Source organism: Rattus rattus, chromosome X, assembly GCF_011064425.1.
Source record: "Rattus rattus isolate New Zealand chromosome X, Rrattus_CSIRO_v1, whole genome shotgun sequence".
In the NCBI taxonomy this organism is placed as follows: domain Eukaryota; kingdom Metazoa; phylum Chordata; class Mammalia; order Rodentia; family Muridae; genus Rattus; species Rattus rattus.
In genome coordinates, this window is record NC_046172.1 from 40,830,144 (window position 1) to 40,856,917 (window position 26,774).

Sequence of the window (26,774 nt, forward strand, 5' to 3'; positions counted from 1 at the left end):
TCAGTGTACTTCGTTCAGTTACGTATTGCTCAAGCTATACCTCTCTTGGGCATATACCCAAAAGATGCCCCAACATATAAAGACACGTGCTCCACTATGTTCATCGCAGCCTTATTTATAATAGCCAGAAGCTGGAAAGAACCCAGATGCCCTTCAACAGGGAATGGATACAGAAAATGGTACATCTACACAATGGAATATTACTCAGCTATCAAAACAATGACTTTATGAAATTCGTAGGCAAATGGTTGGAACTGGAAAATATCATCCTGAGTGAGCTAACCCAATCACAGAAAGACATACATGGTATGTACTCATTGATAAGTGGCTATTAGCCCAAATGCTTGAATTACCCTAGATGCCTAGAACAAATGAAACTCAAGACGGATAATCAAAATGTGAATACAGATCGCTCCTAGAAGACACAGCCAGAATACTGCAAATACAAGTACCAGCAGGAAATCACTGAACTGAGAACAGGACCCCGTTGAAGAATCAGAGAAAGAACTGGAAAGAGCTTGAAGAACTTGGACCCCATATGTGTATGCCAACCAACCTTAGAACTTCAGGGACAAACCCTGCCGAAGACTATCGTGGGAATGACCCTGGACTCTGACCTCATAGGTAGCAATGAATATCCTAATGCAGAAGCACAGTGGAAGGAAGCCCTGGGTCCTGTAAGACTGAACCCCCAGTGAACTAGACTGGTTGGGAGAGAGGGCAGCAATGGGGGGAGGGTTGGGAGGGGAGCACCCATAAGGAAGGGGAGGGGGGAGGGGGATGTTTGCCCGGAAACCGGGAAAGGGAATAACACTCGAAATGTATATAAGAAATACTCAAGTTAATAATAATAAAAAAAAAAGGTGTTTGTCACCAAAAAAAAATAATAATAATTTTGCTTATTACTGTGATCTAAGATTGTTGTATCAAATATTTGGCTTAATGGGAACCATATGTCTTCAAGGTCAAAATAACATTCATACTGGGAGACCAAACTAGGATAATCTCAACCGACGAATGAGGAATAAGAGCAGAACATCACAGAGATAACATTATTCAATACAGTTAACACCATATTAACTCCAAGTTTAAACCACTGCAAGTAAATCTTGTAATGTCATCATGAGCACAGAATATTATCTCCAAACGGGGGCGTGTGCATACCCCCGTGTGTGCATTAGATGGAAATTCGGTTATAGATTTTCAGCATCATTGCAATGACTCATGCTTTTTTCCTCTTGGTAAAAATGAGAGCAGTCTGGGAGAGGGGCTTTGAGCAGGAAATAAAGGGAATAAGTCAAAATAAATAAATAAATAAATAACAAAATATAGTGAGTCAGAGAGAGAGAGAGAGAGAGAGAGAGAGAGAGAGAGAGAGAGAGAGAGAGAGAGTGAGAGAAAATACTTAAGTCTGTGAGATACTGGATTTTTTAATGGCAAACTAATTTATACTCCAAACATTTACCTATAATATAAATCAGATTCATGGTCTATGTATGACAGAAAGCATACTGCTTCGTCATGTTAAATATCAAGTTATAATATTCTTTCTCACATTTGCACATTGCTATAGAGCACAACTTATAAAGTACAGAAATAAATAATTCAGAAATTCTTCTCAGATACCAAATCATTAAAATGATTCAGTAGAATTATGTCCCTTTACTACAAACTGTGTACTTACCATCATATTTTGTATGGGTGATGCTTTATTCAAATAAATATAGACAGAAGTGTTTGGAAGCTAAAAATCTATATATCTCATTCATAATATGAGAAAGTATATAAGATGCATTTAAAATAGCACAGGAAATCTTTGCTTTGCCAATGTGAGGTATGCTTGACATTTAAATATTGGTTAGTTAATAGATACATTCAAGACTAAGATCCTAATATCTAAAACAAATTCTTTTTAAAATTTAAAATAAATACATAATGGTTGATAATTTTAGATCTAATTCAAGAGTGATTGACTTTTTATGCACCCTACTCTTTCATAATGAAAGCACCATTCATACAGTAAATTCAAATGCAAACCTGACATGTAGTACAATGTTGAATGCTTTCATATGTATTTTTAAAGTAGTATTAAACACAATTTACATACAATACTTATTGCAGTATACTTAATTTTACTTGCTCAAATTTTACCTTATAATATTGAATTCACATTCATAATATGTTATAAATGAAATTAGTCCATAAGACTATATGAAGCTTGATAAAGTTTATTAAAAATTCATTATGTATTTTGGGATTATCACTGTTTATTAAGGTATTGCTATGTTTGCCTCTTGTATACATATATATATGTATATATGTATATATATGTATATATATATTAGATCTGATTATATATTCTAGTTACTATATAGGAACAAAACAAATCCTTAGGGTTGGGGATTTGAAGCTCAGTGGTGAGCGCTTGCCTAGGGAAGCGCAGGCCTGGGTTCAGTCCCCAGTCTGAAAAAAAGAAGAACAAAAAAAAAAAAAGAAATAAAACAAATCCATATGCTTCACAAGAGTTCCATGAAACTTCTGGGTATCTTTTGAATTATAATGAATAGTTATCTTATAATATGAAACAAGATAAATAAATTGTATGTGATACTGCAGATTTGCAGAGAAGATGTCACCTGATGATCTGACCAAGAATTCTTCTATGACAGATAAAAGCCCTGAGTGTATGGTATAAAAATGTTTAGTGACTGGATTTACTTTCATCTATCCAGTATGCCTTGTGTGGGAGAAGAACTGGAGTTCCTCACCCACTTCAATCATCTATTGTACCTGTTGTTCCATTGAAGATACAGTGTAGTCAAAGAAAATGAAATCTAGCAAACTGTGATGTCAGGGAAGTCATGTATCATTTCTAGTTTAAGGCCTTTACTAGGCATTGTCTTCCATGTACTGCCCCATTATTAGAACCATTGTAATTTCACACAGATATGGTAAGAGTCAGGGAATAGAGGCACCCTGGGTTGCAGAGCCAGGAATGGCACCTGTTTTATATAATATATTATTTGAAAAAAATTCTAGTTTAGGGCTGATGATATGCCCACTGGATAAATAAAGCACTAGTCCGCCAAGGGAATTTGATTATTGGAACTCAAACAAAGGTTGAAGAGGAGAGACAACTTCAAGAAACTGTCCTCTGACTTCCATATGCATGCCATTGCATACACATGTAACCACACACGCAATATGACCAAATTAATGATAAAGTAACAAATATTTTAATTTTAAAAAAGAAAATTTTAATGCTATTAACATTTACAGTATTTTTGTGACACTTTGCACTATCTAAGGAAACTCATTCTTTGTTAAGGATGTTCTCATTTTGTTTGACAGAACTAGTCTTCCATTGCATATAATATTGGTAGGACTCTTAATCATAGTTCTTTGTAAACTGTCTTATGCACTGATTAAAATGTGGCCTAATATAGATCAGTTATATTTAAGGAATGAATACTGAGTTCAGAGGAATAAATTCAAGTAAGTTGAAAGTTAAAATATTTAAATCATGGTTAACAACAACAACAACAACAACCACCACCACCATCAAAAGTAACCCCTTTGAGATCATGAGTTCTCAATGTTGTTCTTCCTCACAGAAGTGTATTTTTTTGTTCATTTCTATGAACTATTCTATTATGTTGGCACCAAACAAAATCACTTTTTCTACGAGATATTTCTCTAATGGATAACATGTGATTTAGTTCTGTTTCTTATATTTAAAAATTTGTAGTACTTATAGATGGTAAGGTATATTATATGTAAATACTTTATGACAAAAAATAGAAAGTGAGTTGTGTTTCTTTTGAAATCCATTTTACTATCAGAGCACATGAAGATGCAAGTCAGACAGGCCAGGATAAGCTAGTGAGTGACAAACTATGAACTACCAGGGTATAAAAGTAAGTGACTTCTGGGGACTTATGAGACATAATTCTGCAGTTTTACAAGATATAATGCAATAAGTGTTAATCTAATTGTGATGAGCCGTGCAATCTATGATATTTCACTGCCCTTTAAAGTTTCCTTCTAGCCAAAGCAAACAAATGGCAAAATACATATTTCAACTGACTTGTCTCTAGGGTATATCAGCATAAGAGCAGATTTATCAATATAGAACCAGGGAAGGATTCTGTGCTGGGAAACTTGAAGCTGGAAATACCACTTTCAGTAGATTAAATTGTCAAAATAGACAGCTATTTGGGTGGAAGGCATCTCTCACAAGGAATCAGTTAGAGGGAAATTGATGCTGAGGACAAACGATGCAATGAACAACAAAACAGGTATAATGGAAATATACAGAATTCAGAAAATAGTAAAATACAGAATGAGTTCAGAGGGGTGCAAAAAGAGAAAGATAAGTCTTTCAGCCCAGGGGCATTTTCAGAAATAATGGTGGTCATTCTTGATATTGAGAGGTCTTGGTAATGCTCAGTTTGAGTGATGAAAGTTATAGTACTATTTTCTTGGTAGGTTTAAAATAGAATTTTGTAAATCTTAAAGTTTTATTTTTATATCCTATAATTAAGACATCAAAAACCCCCTACATATACAGCATATACTATCTTCAAAGAATGTTTGTCTTAGAACATGACTGGACTCAAATGAACATGTTTCAGATATTTCCATAATTCCGTGAGTCATATATCATTTTGTTGATCACACAAAATGATGGAGAGTAGTATAATATTTCATGATAATGATAAATACGTGTAATAATTTGAACACTAAGATTTTAATGAGTCTTTCTGTACCCAAGTGGTGAATCACATATTTTAGGTAATTGGTAGATGGTGAACTTATAAAATTGATAGTTTAAAAAAATAAAGTAGCAGGTGCCAAATATTAAGGTGATGTGAAATCTTCAGAGTAATATAATCATAAGTCCATTCATGAACTAAAACATAATCAAAAGATAATATTTTATTTACTCATTTAATGTGTGTGCATATAAACATAGAAATCATATAACTTGTTCACTGAAAATTGATAGAATGAGAGCAAATGCACACAGACCAGCAAAATGCTAAATAGTTGATAATTTTGCTTGTATAAAATTCTAGAAATTTCAATTTAATCTGCTATGTCAGACAATAGCTTAATGGGATTAAAGAAAAGACAAAATGAATGATTTGGGGGATATTTGTGAGGATTACAGCTATGTTATTCATTTTAATTAGCAAAGTAATCAGTGGTATATATTTACTTAAAGATGTATGAAGTGGAATTCTGCAAACAAATTTGATATATTTGATATATTTGATGACATTTATTCATCAATAAAAAAGCAAATAACGTATCAAGAGTAGTATCTGCATACATTCCTGGGTATAAAAATGCTACTTAAAATGTATCCTTCAATAATGATTATAAATTAAGCCTTTGTCTTTTGGTTACTAGAAGTACTATCTACCAAAAAGTTATGGATAAACTATTCTCTGACATTTTTTTTCCAGCAGACAGGTGCTTCTTTATCTAATATTGTGTAGCCCAGAAGGAAGCAGTTGGAAAGTGCAGATCCACAAACTAATGGATGAAGTTACAAAGGTGCATTCTTATTTCATACACGAATGATGTGAACTGTCATCATCCCAATAAGCTAAAGTCTCTTCTATAACTCTATGAGCTCAGAAATCTTTCCCCTACCCAATTTTGTTCCCTTTATGCTATCCCTCGAACTAGGCATTTATCTGAAGTGTAAATGTTATCTTACTCTGTTTCTTGGCTTTAAACTTATTTGATTTTTATAAATTTATAATATGTACATCTTCATATGTGTTTATATGATGGGTATACTTTTAGAATCCAGATCAGAGTGTTGGGTTTCCTGAAGCCCGACTTATAGAAATTTGAGGCACTCAAATTGATGCCGGAAAATAAATTTGGAGTCTATTGTATGAACCTGTGTGCATTTAAGCACTGGATCATTTCACCATTCCCTAAGTCTATTTATTGAAAAAAGTAAACTGAGTCTTTTAAAATGTGTATGTACAGTAATGCATGTATTAATCATACAAAACCATGAAATTATTATTCATAGTTTTTTACTTTTGATTTTACCATGAAGCATTCATTTATTAATAATTAAATATTCGGCATATCCAGAAAGTATGGCAAAGAACCCACTTTAGTTCATATATGATGCAAAGCAGGGGTTATATTAGAGAGTCTAATTCTAGAATCCGTGATTGTGAAATTGGTAGAGAATCCTACAATCCCTATACCTTATAATTTCATGAATGCTTTTGAAGACTTGAGTCAAGTTCCTGGCGAGGTATGTGAGGGTGGGATATTCTGGGTTCCTGTGACGATGGGAACCTTCCAGAATCCTACTGTTCTTCCAGATGTGAATTTTACCAGCTTGGTTTTGACAGCATTACTTTCTGAGACCAAAAAAGGGATAAAATTTGCTGTATTAATACATGCTTGTGTCCATAAATCTGTGGTCAAGCTCTGTGTTTTGTTTCTGGCTGGTGTCTGGCCAAAGCTAATGACTCAATAAATATTCTCAAAGTTAAAAAATAATTAAATATTCATTTACTAAGTATTCTATCATCTGCTTGAATTTTTTAAAATTTGGCCATTATAGACAGAGATATAAACACAGAATTAATTTAGATAAAAATTTCACATAGCTGAGATTGGTCTAGACTCCTAATCCTCCTGCCTTAATGTCCTAAGTTATGTGCCACAATTGCATTTTTATTTAATGATATCTCCAACCAATAAATTGATGCATAAATTCATAAATTATAAAGATAAATGTTTGTAAACTTATGATAAGTATATGAGTCAAAAGAATGATCAAGCAATCTTTGGTAACACTAGTGAAAACCTAAATATGTGCCTTAGGTAAACTGTCATCTATTTCTTATTATATAAAGAATATTGAATGAAATGACTGGAAGTAATTTCAATCTTTAAACTCAATCTGCAATTTAATTTCCTTTGTGACAAATTTAAAATTCACCATCTTAAAAGTGCTTAACCACTGGCATGTTCTTGTTAAGAAATGGATAAAAGCTAGGCATAGTTCCATAATCCCTATACTCAGGAGGCAGAGCTAGGAAGGATTAGAGTTTAATACCAACCTGAGGTAGACACAGTCACACAAAAGGACAGAACTGCACAAAGCAGCAACAAAAGCAAAAACTGTGCTAACTAAGCAAACGTGAAAAGCAACCAAAACAGCCTTTCAGCTTGCACTCTGCTTAGTAAATGAATACATTTTATTTCTTTTACCTCAATTATCTTATTTCTTCTTTACACAGTTTGAAATTTTTTTTTCTTTTTCTTGTCATAGAATCAGCTCATAGTAGACCCCAAACCAGCCTGATCACTTTTATTATTAAGCCCTAAATTAATCTCGATAAAGTCTTGTTTGACCCTATAGATGCCGAAAAGAACAAAAGTACTGAGTTGTTTACTTTATTCATATTATTTGCGAAAAATAATGAAACATGTTCTTCTTTCTGAACCAGAAGTAAGCAAATACAAACACAAAAATGCTAGGATGAAGGAAGAAGGAGAAGGGAGGAAGATGGATGGACACAGTTGTCTGTGATTTTATATCTGCTACTGATTAATATAAGGGATCAAAAGAGAGGGCTTTAAGATAAGAGAAATAATAATATAAAGCACAGATTAGTTCACATACATTTTGGCCACTGAAATAATTTCTTGAACAGTGATTATTTTCATTATTGAAGTGCATAGGTTTTTGTTTTGTAAGTGAAAAACAGTGTTTCTCTTCTGGTGATGTTGACTAAGATTAGAAAAATGCTTTATTATGAGCATTGCAAATCTACTTATTTAACACAGCTAGCCAGAGATTTCCTCTTATTTTGTCATGCAGCTGCCTGCTTTTGAATAAATCTTGCCAAGAGCCATAAACCAGATGACTTTCTTCAAGGATATACCATGAGCCTTGGTCCTTCAGCTTATGGTACTTTTCAAGTAACAGTTATCTGGGTATAAAAATTAATGCTGCTATTCAGAAATTGAACTGCCAAATGCACAGATACACTAAAATATTGCTATGTTGGTAAATAAAGTGTAATTCAATGATTGTTTTTACCTTTTTAAAAATGAACATAGGCTTTATAGTATTCTGACTATTCTGGTAAAATATGAGTACCATCAAATACATCAAAGAACAAATAATGTAGAAAATTTGATTCCAAACACATTTCAAAGTGAGATCAACACATTTCAGTTGGATTTTAATTTCTTTGAGAAATGGTCTCCCTATGTAACACAAAGTGGTAATCCACAAATTATTTAATATTTCAAATTATTAGTGACCATATTACATAGTAAGTAACATATCTATATATCTTATAGGTATCAACAACAAAATATTTCTCTGACCCTTGACTTGGGGCATGCTGCTTAACTTACTAAAACCATGAGATGTATATCAAAGGGAAAATGCAACAGTTTTAAGCATCAGTATGATAAACTCTATATGTTTTGACTTCTGTGAGACTGTACATTTGTCAATGTATGCCAAGGAGCTACTGGGCTTGCAGCATGTTTCCCACAAACAGCTATATGAATCATATCTATTCAGTCAATCTGTAGTCCCAAAGGGTGAGGAACAGTTGGTTCATAGAAGTCACATGAGTGAGGTGGTAATTAGTAATTGCTATTTTGGGTGGGTTTGTTGTCTACCAGTATTGTGGCTACATGCAATGAAATGTTACCTGGGTCATGCCTCTCTTTTGGGTGATAGAGAAAATGGATGGAAGAAAATGAGCATTTGGTGCCCATGTCCTCATAATAGATAAAAATAATTTATGGAAGACAATACATAATTGTATCTGATTACTTGACAATTGCACAGATATGAAGGGACATAATGACTGTCTTTTGCTTTTCAGGGAAAGCATTAACTGTTAATATGGTGGAAGGAAGAAAATGTATAAGAGAAAAGAAATTTAAAATATTGTGACAACAGGGTTGGCATTAGCCGAAATACCCAACAAAGGGGGAGATAGAATCTGTAGAGATCATATCCAGTGGATAGACATGGTCCATTAGCCGAAATACCCAACAAAGGGGGAGATAGAATCTGTAGAGATCATATCCAGTGGATAGACATGGTCCCTGGTTGAGGGATTGGGCTACCCACCCATCACAAAAATTTTAATCCAAGGTTGGACCTGTCTAAAGGAAATGCAGGAACAAAGAGAGGAGCAGAGACTGAAGGAAAGGCCATCCAGAGACTGCCCTACCTGACGATTAATCCCATATGCAGACACCAAACCCTACTATTGCTGATGCCAAGAAGTTCTTACTGAGGGGAGCCTGGTATAGCTGTCCCCTGAGAGACTGCAATTGCCTGACTAATACAGAAGCAGATGCTCACAGCCAACCATCTGACTGAACACAGGGACCTCAATGGAAGAGTCAGGGAAAGGACTGAAAGAGATGAAGGGGTTTGCAATCCCATAGGAAGAACAACAATATCAACTAACCAGGCTCCCCAGAGATCCCCAGGGACTAAACCACTAACTAGTGTTCACTTGGAGGGACCCATGGATGTAGAAGAGTATTGCTTTATCTGATGTCAATGGGAGGGTGGAGGCCCCTGGTCCTGTGGAGGCTGGATGTCCCAACACAGGGAAATGCTAGAGTGGTGAGGTGGAAGTGGGTGGGAGATGGGGGTGCACCCTCATAGAGACAGGAGGCCTGGGATGGGGGTTTCTGCAGAGGGGAAATCAGGAAGGGGTACATTTGAAAAATAAATAAATAAATAAATAAATAAATAAATAAATAACCAAAAAATATATATTGGGGCAAAGGTCAGTACTTACAAAAAGGATTGTTTAGGTATATTGAAATATATAAATTACTCAAGGAAACCATACAAATCTTTTAAAACCTAATTTTTCATGTAGAATTATGTTTAAAAATGTTCTCACTTTTAATGGGCAATTTTCTCTTTGATAAGTGATAATTTGAAGATAAGTTTCAGAATATTCAACAATAAATGAATTAATATGAATATATTTCTTGTGAAAAATTCCTTATTGGGAAGAATGTATAATTCTCACAGAGTAAATTTAATACTTTTAAGGTTAAAAAATGCCTAAAATAAATGTACCCAAGAATGGTACATATCAAGACAAGCAATTTGTAACCAAATGGTAGCTGATGCTGTATTTCCCATAGGAAGAGCATTTTTGGCTCCCAAATTTTGCTCTTAGAATGCATGCAGTTCATTGACTCTTTTAGATGTTTGCTATATTAACAGCTGAAGTTCATGGTGTACCTTTATTACAGTAAAATGAAACTGACTGTGGAAAAATACCTTATATTGGTATGTTGTGAAATAAATTACGATATAAATGGAGTTCATGGCTTTGTACATTTCTCAAGATTGCTATTAACTCCAAAATTATACAGTTTTCATTTGTGGTTCTGAGTTTGGAAAAGATATGAATAACGTTGAACAAGTACTCTACCAGTGACTCAATACCCAGTCCTTCAAGCATGCAATTTCTAACTTACTTTTAAAGCTTTGTCAATCAAAATTTAGTTTGCATTGGCAGGCATTCTGCAATACTGTTGGATTTGGCTTATGTGTCATTATAACATGAAATACATGGTTTCTTCTTGGTAAAAGGGGAGGGGGATAGCTAAAAGTGCACAGAGTTTAGAATAACACATACCTAACCTTATGAACAGGATTTTATGGGAACTGTACTGAGGAACAGTTTGAAGCAATGGATAGAAACCCAGGGAGTGAAAGGAGGTGATAAATATTTGCATAGGTCCCAGTGGTTAAGCAAAACTTCAGGAAAAAAAGTTAGTATTCTCCAAGCACTTCATACAAGCATTCTGCCATTAAACTACATCCCCATAAAGCCTTTATGCATTGCTTTGGGCAGCCTATTATGTAATACAGAGCTTCTTCTCATATTAAACCCAGTAATTTAAACCTATTTAAAAACACTGTATTTTCAGATAGTCGTGTCTAAAAGAAAACATTATAAGCATATATTTCTGTTCTGGGTCCTGAAACAAAAATCTAGAAGGGAGAAAATAAATGGTGCAGTGTGAGGTTGACTGCAGGCAGTTAGTACTCCAGCAGATAAAATTTCATAACCAGAGTTCAAACAAGCTGAGCCACACACATCTATGTGAACCACAGAGGGGAGAGGGTTCTTTTTCTAATACTTAATTCTAAACTTAACTTTCAGGTTGTCTTGAGAATGAAAGGATGTATGTAATTTGTTGGTTCCAAGTTTGACATGAAGTTATTTCTAAGGTAGAAGCTACTTTGTGTTCTCCAGAAGCTTTATCTTACCTGTCCAAGAATAATAATGCCCAGTCACTTTTGTGTCTATTACAATTTTGACTTTATGTTATCTTTTTTGTAGGCATTATTTGGTCGAATTGATGGCATCTATTAAGTTACTTTATGCAATTTATGTATGACATACAAAATGGAAGCAGGATTGCTATAAATAGTAAGCTTGTAGCCTAGGAAAAATCATGACAATCCAGTTCTCTCCCCATTTCACTGCAAACTTATTTTTAAATCAGAAAAAAATGAAAGAGAAATTGTTTTAAAGGTCTGACAATATAGAAATGTAGATATCTTCATAAAAATCAAATACTGCTAAATTCATTTCTAGGTTAATTCAGGAAGCTAGAATCAGGGTTCATCAAATGATCCAAAGCAGTAAAGGAGAATTAATTCTAGACAGAATTACTGTGTTTATAACTTTCCCAGACCTGTTCCAAAACAAAAATGCTCATTTTCTGTGCACATGGATAAAAGATATATATTTTCAACATTAATTTTCCATTTTTTCCTGGAATGAAATATGTTTTAGCTGAAAGTACTTATATTTCTCAGCAATGCTTGCCACTTCAGAATATTCATGAGGCAAAACATTGGACAATGCAGAATAAACAGAAATACAATATAGCAGAACCTAGAAAACATCTTTAAAAGTCAATTTGAGGTGGGGAAATGATTCAGTGTGTAAGGTGTTGGTCATAGAGTTGTAGCTATCTGAGTTTACATTTTCAGAATTAGTACAAACTTAGATGTGCTAGAGTGGTAATGTCCAGCATTCTACAAGGAGAATGGAGATAGTTAAAGGAGAATTACAGGAAATTCAAAGGTCAGCTAGTCTGATGTATGGAGTGACAAACAATCCAGTTTGCCTTAAAATACTGGATGCAAACCAAAATGTAAGGTGGTTTTTTTGACTTTAAGCGTATGTCAGCACATAGCTGTCATAGCATGTTTCCCGACTAAAACATGAGAACATCCATATAGAGAGTTTAAACAAAACAATCAGCATACAGTTTGTCCCTTCCCCTCACCTTTTTCTGTATTCTTTAGAGTATGAATTTGGTGGGAGCTCCATTCTGCAACAGGGTAAAGGATAAATGTGCAGAATATAAGAATGATTAAAGGATAAATTGGTAGTTCGCAGTCACCAACATACACTGATTGAACATACTCAGGTGTTTTCAGAGGGTGCAAATATGCTTTCCTCAAAAAAATCACTGTATGAACAGCTGTAAATATTGTTCTAAGCAAATTGTAATGGAGCAAATAACACTGCTAAGAAAAAAATGTATTAGCAGAGATTTGATGATAGTACTTCAATACTCATCAACTACATGTATTTTTTTAATGTGCATTTAAAGAAAATAAGTTAATGATCTGACAAGGTAAAGAAACAGAGGGTGAATAAAGTCAGAAAAATTGTCTCCAAAATGTGGCTAATATTATAGATATATAATGTTGCCATTATCTATGATGAAGAAAGTCAATATATGTATGTAACTGTCATGGGGAAAGATGCACAATTGCCATAAGAAATAGATTCAGGATGAACTGGTCCATAGTTACCTCTAGAAATATATCAATTTTATAGCTATCCACTTTCTTATTAGGAGAAAGTATTAAACTAGCCTTTATGTGACATCTTGCATATGGGACATATAATCCATGTGATCTGTAACGATTTCTAAGTAACTGAAAATATGGAGATATAAGGCAGATGATCTTGTGTAAAATGGCAACCTGGAAAAAGGCTTTCTGTACGTAGATCAGTATGTTCCATATCCTTACCAGCGAAGCACCCCACAGAAATGAAAAGGTGCACTCGAAGGTTCAGTGGAAAATGTTCAAAAGAGAAAGAGAAGGCATGATTTTATTAAAGCTTTTTTAAAAAATTCTGTTTGCATCCCTCTTGTCTTTATTTTTACATTTTACAATTTTAAATATAAACCAGTCTAGTATGACCTTTGATGCAGAAAATTGTAGAGAAACATTCAATATTGCAAACTTTACTAAATAAATACAATAAGAATCTAGATAAAGAAATTAAACGTCATATAGTACCCAGAAAGTGCTCAGGCTTGTATTTAATGAAGGCTTGTCAAACAAAAAATTCGATAAAACAAAAAGGAAAGAAACCACAGGACCTTTCATCTATCTCTAACTTCCAATCTACTCATCTTTAGTTTTAAAAACAAAAAGGTATTCCTTCAAGTCTGACTTATGTAGCACAGAGTTAAATAATTGTTCTTGCTTTAAGTTACACTGTTACCTCTCCATAAATATTTATTCACCAACATGTCATTAATTTTATACCACATCATAAATGATAGATTTACATTTTAAATCACACTTATTATTATTTTCTTATCCGTTTCAAAAGAATTTATAGTACAAAAATCAGCATTATTTAAATCAGTGATCTTGATTTTATGTTCTACTAAGATAATACATAAAGCTCAAAAGCTTGATTTCAATTACTTATATGCATAGGGGATCCACCCTGAAATGACAGACTAAATGAAGTTTTCAAGGAGAAATAGAGTTTATAACAGCACTATCTAACCTTAGATCAGAAGAACCTTGTTGTAACACAATAATGCCATCTTATGGCTGTCTAGCAATTTGAAGTCTAGAAACTGCTTCACATTTTTTTATTATCTTGTTTAAACCGTGGCTTACTTTGAAGTTGTAAGGAATAAATTCCTTAATATATGACAGGTTTATCACTGTCTTTGGGAATCACAAACATGGTATCATAAAAAGACAATAACATAGAGTGTCACTTTGTAGGGCCTTTTTAAAAATCATATTTTTCATTCTTGAGAATTCTACACACCTACAAACACACACACACACACACACACACACACACACTGAAATATAGTCATATTTATACCCATTTTAACCCAAAATTTTCCTGTATCCCCCAAACATGCCCTTTCTTTATACATTCCTTTGAAAACTCATTAAGTGCTGCCAAAATGCTCATGGATATGAAGCCATCCACTCACATGCCAGGTTGAAGTATTTGCCGAAAGAATACGGGATGCTGATCCTCTAACACTGGAAGGTATTTAAGTTATTTGTGATTTGCCACATTTTCTGTATAGATCCTTTGACCTATCTAGGCACAGGTTCTTGGCTGTAATGATGTCATGAATGGGTCAATATCATGGACTGAGATTCAATTCTGGTGAAAATATAGTTTGTTAAACACATAATATTCATGCTACTACTACACATATAATTGTAGTTTGCCATTTCTATAATTAAGTCACATATATTATGTTAAGTCACAGGGTTCACAGGTTGGTAAGATTACTGATTATCTTTTTTTTCAGGTAGTGAGATTCTTGTTACAGTAGATTACAACAAACATAAATACACACAAAGGGTCACAATTCAAAGAAGACATCGAGGAGTGTTCAGCCCTAAATTGGAAATCTGCATCACACACTATCCCCACAGCTCAGGGATCATCACAAAAGATGGAAAAGAAAGATTTTAAGACTCAGAAATGGTGGTTTAAAGAATATTTTTTTCTGAACATTACTTGCAAGGTCTGTACATGTCCAAATGAGACAAAATTCTATCATAGAAGGTAATGAATGGTAGACACAAAATCCTACCCTAAATAAAGAACCACTGGCAATTAATAGCTTCTAGAAGAGTCTATTTACTTTAGGAATTTGACCTTGGTAGGTTGACCATATTCCATGACAGGTCCCACCCCTAAAGTATTTGGACAGCATAAAAAGTGTTTTGCTTTGTGGTGTTTTCTAAGAAAAAACAAATGATTGGGTAATAAAATGGGGGTGAACTTGAAGAAGATGAAGAAAAAGGTGAATATAAACAAAATATACTGTATGGTAGCCTCAAAACACTGGTAGAATAATACTTCAAAAAGAGTTAAACAGAATTATCAACAGTTATCAACAGAACAATCTAGAATGGCAGGGAAACACTTAAAAAATGTTCAACATCCTTGGTCATTAGGGAAATAAAAATCAAAATGAACCTGAGATTCCACCTTATGCAAATCAGAATGGCTAAGATCAAGAACTCAAGAGAAAGCACATGCTGGCAAGGATGTGAAACAAGGAAAATAGTTCTTCTTTGCTGGTGGGATTGTAAACTTGTAAAACCACTCTGGAAATCCATCTGGTAGTAGCTCAGAAAATTTGAAATAGCTCTTCCTGGAAACCCAGGTATACTGTGCCTGGGTATATACCCAAAAGATGCTCTACCATATCACAAGGACATGTGCTTTATGAGGTTTATAGTAGTCTTATTCATAAGAGCTAGAAGCTGGAAACAGTCTAAATGTCCCTCAACTGAAGAATGGATAAAGAAAATGTAGTGCATCTACACAGAGGTATACTATTCAGCTATTAAAAACAAAGACATCATGAATTTTGCAGACAAATGGATGTAACTTGAAAATATCATCCTGAGTGAGATAACCCAGAAGCAGAAGGAAATGCATGGCATGTACCAACTTATAAATGATTATTAGCCTTAAAATACAAGATACACACACTACACTACACAAACTCAAAGAATTTAAACAAACGTAAGCCCCTTCACTTAGAAGGGGAAATAAAATAGTAGTAGAAAACAGATAGAGGGAGGGAACAGTGTGGGAGAGGCTAGGGGAAGGGGAAAACAGGGACAGGATCAGGTATCGGCGAAGACAGTAAAGAGGCCTAAAGGACAAGAAAATGAATGGAAATATGCAGCTGCCAGGGTTGGGATATGGGGGAAACCTTTAGTGTCCCAGAGACCTGGGATTGGGGTCTCCCAGGATTCTATGTAGGTGACTTTAGCTGAAATATCCAACAGTGTGGACATAGACCCTGAAAAGTCACTTCTAGAAGTTAGAGAGGACCACCAATGGAGAGATGGGGACACCAACCCACCCTCAAAATCTTTGACCCAAAATTGTTCCAATCTAAAAGAAATGCAGGGACAAGATTGGAGAGGCTGGAGGAATATCTGACTAGTGACCTGTCCAACAAGCAATACATCCCACAGGCAGGCACCAATCCCTGACACTATTACTGAGGCTATGTTTTGCTTGCAGTCAGGAAGCTAGTCTTGCTCTTCTCTGAGAGGTCTACCAGAAGCTGATTGGCACAGATGCAGATACTCACAGCCATGAATTGATCTGAGGACGAGGAGGCCCTGGGTAAGAGCTAGGGGAAGAATTGAAGGAGCTGAAGGTGATGACAACCCCATAGGAAGACCAACAGTGTCAACTAACCTGGGTCCCTGGCAGCTCCTAGAGAATAAGCCATCAACGTGCATACACGGGCTCGTCTGAAGCCCCTCAGCACACATGTAGCAGAAGACTGCCTTGTCTGGCAGAGAATGCACCTAATTTTGTAGAGACTTGTTTCCTCCAGGTGGTAGGATAACATGGTGGGCACCCTTTCAGAGGTGAAGGGGAGGGGAAAAGGGAAGAACTCTGTGAGGGGGAACTAGGAAGGGACAACATGTGGGATGTAAATAAAAAATAATTAATTAGTAAATAGGAAGAAATTAATCAGGATAAATATGCTAGATTTGAGTCATTCCTGAGTCTGAATAAGAAGGCTCTACTCCAAATTTTAGGGATATGATACTTTCCCATAAGAAAAGAATATCTTATAATTATTTATTCTTTTCTCACTGTCTGGGTATCTATTTCATCTCCACATCTGTAATGATCTTCAGAGACTGAGTCTAATTCATCTCTCTAAAATAACTGGAAAACTAGAGTTATGAAAATTAATTATGGGCTAACCTGGTAAGGATACTTGCTGCCAATGTAGAAGACCTGAATTTACTTCTTGGAATCCACATAATGACAGGAAAAATGCAACTCTCCCTATAATCTTGTGAACTGCACTTGTGTCCTATGAGTGTTAGTACCATCTACTGACGTGAAATAATCAAATTTACATAAGTATAGTAAATTAGCAGGAATCAAACTTGTCAGAGCCACAGGACCATTTTTGTCATTACACTAGCCCTTTTTAAGCAAGACACTGCAAATTTGCTCTATTGATGCATCCCTACAACAACACAATAGTTTGGGTAATCATTTTATCCTGTTTTATATATAAGGAGCATAAAAGTTAGTGATGTTGTTCAAGAATATATAGTCAGTCTAGAGAAAAGCCAGGATTCCAAAGGAAGGTGAACTCTAGAGTTCCTGGAAACAATTATAAAAGTTTTATCTTAGATTAGACTAAAGACATAGAAGATAATAGAACTACTAATGGTTGGAGAAATATAGTGAATTTAGGTGACAAGAAAAACAGATGTATAATTATCTTTTGAACAAAGAAGAATAATCTTACTGCGTTTAGAGACATAGTTACTTCACAGAAACCTAAATTATCACATATTTGTATGCAATTTCACCAACTTTCTCCATGGACTAGCATTAGTTTTTCCGTTTTTATTATTTCCTCTGAGGTTGAAGGTGAATTGAAAAGAAAAAAAACAGTTTTTACTCTTTAAAGGTAAATATAATGACTATATATCATCAGAAGTTATATGATTATAATGAAGAGTCAGCCTCAGAAAGGATCCTGCTTGTTTGCCATGACCGTATGTGCATAAAGAAACACAATAATTACTGAGCATTGATGAAAACTCAGAAGTTCTTAGCAAAGTACATAGTCAATTGACCCATAAGGAATATGAATATATCCTAAAGTAACAATGTAAGACTGTATTTTACTGTATGTATATCAGAGTACTGATTTTTTTCTCCTTTACATCAACAATTAAATTAGACATTTGATCATATATTAAGATAAATGTATTGCTTTGACTGAGGAGAGATATTTTCTTTTTTAATGTTTTTTAAAGATTTATTTATTTATTCTATATAAGTACACTGTAGCTGTCTTCAGACATATCAGAAAAGGGCATCAGATCTCATTATACATGGTTGTAAGCCACCATGTGGTTGCTGGGATTTGAACTCTGGACCTCTGGAAGAGCAGTCAGTGCTGTTAACCACTGAGCCATCTCTCCAGCCTGAGGAGAGATACTTTCACCTTTGCAAAGTATAAATTAACTAAATGGTAAATTGTAAGAGAAGATCATCTAAGAATAGATATCCTATAGAGTGACAACCAAATTTGGAAACACTAGTAAATATAAAGTAATATATGGATATAATATTATATTAAGTGATAAACTAATATTCAAACTTCAGGATATCATGATCCACTTATAATCTTGGATTAAGAGTCATAAAACATTTAAAGTGAATCCTATGTAATATGATAGGTAACATAGAAAGGAACCAAAACACTTTAGAAACTGCAGAGCAGTTTCATATTACTAACTCATAATATATGAAGGCCGGAGTACCCATAGCATATGACAAATGGCATGGTTGACCAGGCCTATGTGAATAGGGTTCATGTGAAGGCCTTTTATGGCACAAAAAGGGTTCTGTGTTTTATTCAGAGGAATAAGATTACAGAAACTAAAGTTATACTTTTACAATAATAATACTAAATGAACATGATTGGAAATATAAAAGACAATCATGGATGACAACTGAAATTAATGTCTGAAACATATGTTTTAGAGTATAATGTAGTAAACTAAAACCCAAAGCCCAAGGTTAGCTATAAATAGAGACATGAGTGATACAAAATAATTCAAATACTTCTGAAGCAAAAGAAGAGGCCTATCTTTAAACTACAGAACTTAAAATTGGTTTATATGCTCAGTGCAAGAAGACTTGAGGCCCTAGGGAGTGGGGAGGTTGGAGGGGTGGGGTAGGAGTGGGGATATTCTCTTGGAGATGGGGAGTATGAAATGAGGAACAGTCAGAAGATGGATCAGGATATAGAATATTTCATCCCAAACAAAAGAATATACCTTCCTCTCAGCACCCCATGGTACCTTCCCCAGAATTGACCATCTAATTGTCAAAAAACAGGCCTCAACAGATACAAGAAGATTAACATAATCCTATGCATCCTGTCAGATCACCACAAACTAAGGCTGGTCTGCAATAACAACAAAAATGACAGAAACCCCATATATTCATGGAAGCTAAACAACGCTTTACTCAATGATAACTTGGTCAAGGAACAAGTAAAGACAGAAATTAAAGACTTTTAGACCCATTTCTCCAGCTGCATAGGAAGTCTTGTTGGGCACCAATGGGAGGAGAAGCCTTTGGTCCTGCCAAGGCTGGATCCCCCAGTGTAGGGGATATCAGTGTGGGGAGGCAGGGAGGGGGATGGTTTGAGAGGAGGAACACTTATAGAAGAAGGTGTGAGAGATGGGATAGGGGACTTACGACCAGGAAACTGGGAAAAACAGTGACATTTGAAAAGTAAATAAAAAAATATCCTCTCTAACCCCCAAAAAAGACTGGATTGTGAAAAAGATTAAAGAATAAAAAAGAAAACTTGTATTCAAACTTTGTGAAAGAATAAATAATCCACTTTCTTGTGATGTGAGGTTACTACTTCTGAATACCTTCAAAATTAATTCATAAGTTAAATACTTAAGATAAGCACTAAAGCTGATTTCACATCAACTAAATATGTTTGCCACATTAAAAAAATAGGGAAATACAGGGAATGAGACTATAAAATGTGTAAATATCAACTTACAATTTTAAATAATAAATGAAAATAAAGGGCTTTTATGTTAACATATACTTCTCTAAGAACCAAATTTATAAAAATACATAGGCAGCAGAAAGAATTAGAGATATATATTTTGTACTTTATATCAGCTTAATTATGAACAAAACAACATTAACATGTGCAATTTTAGAGGATGATATATAAACATAATGTTTATTTCAGTAAAGAATAATTTTAGTATCTCATTCCATTAGTAATAATGCCCTTGTATTTTACAGTAATATTTTCTCCTCTCCTTTTCTGTCATTTTAACCATGGAAACTACTCAAAAATATTTTAGAGTTTCCCGAAAAGTGCTATAACATTTCAGTAAAATTAAAATGCTACCTACCCTTGTCGTTCCTTGTACATTCTGTTAAGTTTTTCCCAGTGGAAATCCATCTGTGACACTGCTTCCTGTAATTTCACCCTTTCCATGGGGGTGGCACTCTGTAAGGCTGCTGTCTTCTTCTTGTGAATAACATCAATCCGACCTGAGATTTGTTGCAAATTGTCTTTTATATTCTGAAATAAAAAAATATATATATCATAAAATAAACTGGCTTTCTCTAGAGGGTAAAAAGGAGAAATAGTCCTAGAAGAAATTGTTTTATAATTCTAAATTATCAACCTTATACATATTAGATTTTCATTCCAATAGGTCAACTGTACTTGCAGAGGATCTAATGCTGATGTCTGGCTTCTGCTGTGTTCTACATGCATATGGTTCACATAAACTCACTCAAGCATACAATACGCATATAAATTAATAACAATGCAAAATAAAAAATAATTCAGTTATCCTAGACAATAGACAAATATTTGGCCATGGGACTACCCTTAAGGAAGACAGATTCACCTTAAGCTTTGCTAAAGAAATAGCAATTTCAGACCCACGATAAGGTTCTGTTGAGCCTGACTATTTTCTAAGTCCTTTCTTTCTCCTTTTCTTATATTCTGACGTTTTCTTTTGGATGCTGGCCTAAGGCCAAGTATACTTTCTCTAGTACTTCAGTCAATTTCACTCTTTCTCTAAAGTTTCTGAGAAGTTTGTAGAAGGAATAATGTGTCATTTGGTCATGTGTAAAGTTGAATGTAGTACAGTCATAATTCAAGAGACAGAAGTAGGAAAGACTTTATAGGCCATATGTCACATTTATAAAATATGACATAAGCAATCAGAAGTATATGATTTTATACAATGTAAAGACCTGTGGGAAAACGGACTAGTATAGAGAGGTTAGAGATATCTAATAATGGGCTTTGAATCTCAAACTAAAAATTTTGCATTTAACAGTAGCTAATAGTGAAGCCTGCTTTTAAAAATTATTAATTATGGAAACTAATCTGTACAACCCAGTGAGACTATAGATCATGGCAATTATAAGCAAATCTTTGAAATAGACTTCTAAAATTAAAAAGAAGGCAATTTTACTTATTATCCTGTATATCTGCTCAAGACAGGTAGAATATAGTAATTATAGGTGATATAAATTAATTTCAAGTTTAAAAGGTTTTCTTAATAATTATATGTTATTTTCTTAAACTCCATGTGTATCTTATGATGAGAAACTTAATTTATTTTTTTTGACACCTCAACTGAACTCCAAGGAAAAAGGACATATCTGCCACATTAGGTACTGACATATGAGGGAAAGGAGGGCGTGATAACACCGAAATAGCCTGTGAATTTACTCATCTTTAAAAATTCACACTAAAACTCCCTTCCACCAGTTTTACTTAACAGAAATGGTAATCACAGAAATATGTGGTGTTTTAATTGCATAAGAGATGGTTACATGGCTAAAGGGAGATTTTAAGAGAATGCTAGAAACCTTGCATAAGGATAGAGCTCTTTAATAACATGGGTGGAGTAAAGAGAGCCAGTTGTTCAAAGACTAAATTAAAAAAAAAAATGGAATGTTGCAGATTGATTTATTTAGCATGAGGGGTATGTTTATCTATACAAGGTTTATATATTATACAACATAGTTGACACTACAACAAAAGTTATAAAAAGTTTTAAGAAAATAGATTGGATTTGCTATTAGTACCTTAAAATCACTGGACCTGGTGTGTATCCATCAGTCTTAGTTTACATTTGTCAGTTTCAATAGAACAGTCATGTTTTATAGCTCTGAGCCTCTGTTGTGTCTAGAGATGTTGCAATAACCTGACTAGGTCATATGCCAGGAGTTTATACCAAGATGACTTCACTGTTGCTTTTGACAATTTGCCTGATCAGGGGAACTTATAATTCAGTAGCAGATAATCAGATGCAAAGTCAGACTCTAAAGGTCATGGATTTCTTTTTCACTTGGCTACTAATCCATTTCCAAGAATAAAATAGGGTTTCTACTATGTTTAAAGCAAGACAATTATTATGTATTCACATTAAAAGAAAGCTGAAGGGGCTTGCAACCCCATAAGAACAACAATGCCAACCAAATCACAGCTCCCAGGGACTAAACCACCATCCAAAGAGTACACATGGACATGCCCATGGCTCCAGCTGCATATGCAGCAGAGTGTGGCCTTGTTGGGCACCTATGGGAGGAGAATCGCTTGGTCTTGCCAAGGCTGGACCCCCCAGTGTAGGTGAATGTCAGAATGGGGAGGCGGGAAGGGGAGGGTGGTTGGGTGGGAGAACACCCTCGTAGAAGAATGGGAAGGGAGTATGGGATAGGTTGTGAGGATAACATGTGAAATGTATTTTTAAAAATCCAATAAAAATATTAGTAATATATGCTCATTGTGGTACACTTAAAAGTAATAAAAGGAAGAAAATGTTAAATATCCCCCCCACAAGAAAAAGCTGGCATTTGCCTATATTGTAGTGGCCCAAATGCTTAAAATAAAAACCTATGAGGACCTATAAAGGCCAATGCACTTAATGTCAAGAGACTGGAGGCACCAGGGAGAGCGCAGGTCGGATGGATTAGGGGGGTGGTGACATCTTCACAGAGATATGGGGCACCTATGAGATGTGGAACAATCAGAGTATGGACCTGGAGGGGGATGAAGTCTGGACTGTAGAAATGATTAAATAAAAATAAATTAAAAATAAAAAGAAGTAGAAAACATTAAACATTAAGTTGAGAGAATGTGTAAATGTACACACATACACACATAGGTACATACACACATATACAATGTAGGTTATACTATTACTTGGTATTAGTAGACTGATAGTTACTACCTAGCTGTCAGATGATTTATAATTTTTCCATGTGCTTGTATATGTGATTGTTAGTAAAATTATTAAAAAATTTCATTGTAATAAAAAAGAAAAAATGCTAATATAAAAAATAAAAGAATAGAATCTTACTCACCACCATACAAGGTTTAATGTGATGTGTAAGCTTGTGTGTGTGTACCTGTGTGTATGAGTATGTGTATGTGTATGTGTGTGTGTGTGTGTGTGTGCGCGCGCACACACACACACATGCATGGGAGTGTGCACTTGTATGTTCCTTTTCACAAGGGAGCATACGTCTAAGCAAGAATAACTACGCATGATGTATACATTTTCTGGGGATTTGAGCTTAAGATGTTTCTTGATATAATTTAACTTTCAGTTCTCTGTAAAATAGTTGAATTGTTCAGAATAAGTTGTGAACAGTTCTACTATTCAAACGCAGAAGAAGTTTCTATCTTATATGAGAAAAGCAGAAATTGGGTCAGGGAATGTCATACTCCCTGCATATCAAGGTAATCACTCCTTGGCACATTTCCCAAGAAGAGTGTAAAGTGACTGGAATCCAAAACATCTCTTCAAAGACTCTATGTGTACTATCATGCCCTAGGCACTGCATACAGTAGAAGCACCAAAGAAAAAGATAACATTCTCTTAGTGTTTACACTAAAATATACAACCTCTTATAGTTTTGACTGTTTGTTTGTTCAGAAATAAGTATCTTTACAGTTTTTGACCCCACAGAAATGAAACTATAGTTCCTATAGTTGCTATGGTGATAGAAAAATCCCTAGAAAAATTTCCATTTTGCTTCCTGAATAGTTTCTTACAGTATCTGAAAGTATAATGTCAAAATGATAAAGTACCCAGGTTTTGTCAACTCCCTTTGTAATTTTGACATGTATTTAAAATTGACTCCCTCATTCCCAGATTATTATTGATGTGTGATATCTGAGCCACTCTACTTGCAAGTAAAAATTTTAAAAATGAAAATAAAAACGAAGTTTTAATTTATATCAGTATCTTCTAGATACTGTTCCTAGATTAAACTTGTCACATCCTTAATAATTAACATTTTGAAATGTTATATATGATTTCAAATCTTTTACAGAGTATTTTAGCAGTTAAATAATACTTCAATTAATATCCTATAAAGAGAGAAATGTGTGTTTCATAAAGGAAGATGAAATCCAGGTCACAATGTAAAATTTTTGAGTTTATGTGCCACTCTGCTATTATTCTTATATCTAGTTGAAAATCATATTTAACAAATCCATTAATGACACAGATAAGAGTATAGGACTTGATTTTGAAGTATGATATTTTGAAACCTGAGACTTTTCCAAATATCCATTTCAAAGGAAATCTGTACACAGGTAACACAGGTAACATAAGCCTGAAGTATAGTGCTTATTCAAGCTGGTTGAATATGAACCCTTACAGGCTAAATGGAGAAATAAATAAAAGATTGCAAATAGTATGGCTAGGAACCTAAGCAAGGGATTTGCCAACTAACCATATTGAGATAAATTTCTCTAATAACTCTTAATTTAACTATTTAATATTTTCTTTCACAATAGGTAGATCTCTCCAGTTTATAATGTCATTTAATGTAGACCGATATGAATTCTTTTGCTTCAAGCATCTTTAGTATACTGTCTGATTCTTCCAAACAGGATGGCAAATTTATTTATACGAACGTCAGAGTATACTGTCGAAACATAGCCAGCCAAGAGCAGGAAATAATGGTATCTGACATATTTAACTTACTCTTAATTGCTTCTGATTGAAAAAAAAGGAATTACTTGATTTTAAAAAAAAAATGTTTTGTTTTTCTTACTGACACCACAGCTTCTTCCCTGGAATATCATGAAACATACTACTATATCTTATATTTTAAATATTGCAATCCCTGTTTCCCCTTGCCTATAATCATGAAAATAAATATCCATCTCCCTGATCCAAAAATGTAAAATGTCACTCAACAAACATTGAAACTTTAGAATCAATTAATAATTCATAGGCATCTTCATGCCTTTACTTTCTACCAGGAAATAGACTATAAAACACTTGTTGAGGTATGTATTATCATACTAAGATTTAGTTTATTTAATTTTAACTTATGTGCACTGCTGTGAGGATGTCAGATCAGCTGGAACTAGAGTTACAGACAGTTGTGAGCTGCTTATATGGATGCTGGAAATTAAACCCAGCTCTTCTGGAAGAAGAGACACTGTTACTGACTACTGAGCCATTTTTCCAGTCCCTCATATTAAGATTTAAAAAAAAAAACACAATTGTATATAAAATGTAAATTAAATTGCTAAAGATTACTTTTAATAATAAACGATTTGTTTCTAAAATCTCATGTTTCTTCCTCAAAATGTTATATGATAAGAGCAATGTAAAATTCCATATGTATAAAAATAATTAAAAATGTGATCCAATATGAAATTGTTGTTTCATTATTTGTTATGCTAAGTGACTTATGTTTTTTTTTTAAATATCCTGGTCTAAACAGAACTAGGAATGCAGCTGAGTAGTAAAATGCTTGCATACAATAGCCAAAATAATGGGTTCAAAACTCAGTACTAAAATAATATATTAAATTTGATGTTTAAAAGAATGTTAAGGGGTTGGGGATTTAGCTCAGAGGTAGAGTGCTTGCCTAGGAAGCGCAAGGCCCTGGGTTCGATCCCCAGCTCCAAAAAAAAGAACCAAAAAAAAGAATGTTAAAATTGTACAAATGTTCTCTTAGTTTGCATTTATTGGAATGTTTCATACCAACTAATTGGATAAAATATTTGTATTTTAATTTTTTCATGAAATTAAAAAATCTTTATTTTTATTTCATAATATGGATCATTTGGCTTTATTTATATTTGAACAAGTTGTATGTGTAATACCTCTAAAAGCCAGAAAATACTGGCAGTTCCTTTAAACTGAAGTTCCAGGTAGTTGTTAACTACCATGTGAGAGCTGGGAATATAACCCCAGTCCTCTGGAAGAACAGTCAGTGATCTGTGGCAAAGTTATATCTCACGATGTTTCATGGAAATTTTTAAGCACCATAAAATATGTATAGGTTTGTGATGTTTCATTTCCAGCTATTTCATCTCTTAACCTCACCTATGAGAAAAATCTTTAGTTGTATTATTTAATTATCACTTTGACACATGTTATAGTGAGTTAGTAAATTATGAATGGGAATAGATACATTATCAAGCACTAAAATACATTCCTAGATAATAGAAATCAACAGAAGATATATACTTCAGGCAGAACAAGTAACTACTTATTGCTACTTAACCACAGTTGAGACAGTTTGATTACAAATAATCAAGAGATTTCAGTCCCTGAATCGGTAGATGAAATAATTCTTTAACAAGATATTCCTTTATTATCTCGTAAATCAGGATTCTAAGTTCACGATTTCAAAAATGTGTTTCCAGTTCCTAAAATAAAGTTGAAAAAATGAATTCAATTCTATCATGGATAACATAGGCGTGTAGGAATTCTTAATCTTGCTAAGGAACTATTGGTTTGTAATAGGGGCTGGAAGCTAAAGAGTCTGTTATCCATAAGGTTGTTAAGCATG

General features: G+C 34.1%; 1 pseudogene; it reads right to left on the minus strand.

Annotated features, from left to right (window-relative positions):
* LOC116887844 overlaps positions 1-26,774 on the minus strand; it is a 93,396-nt pseudogene that overhangs the window by 28,099 nt on the left and 38,523 nt on the right.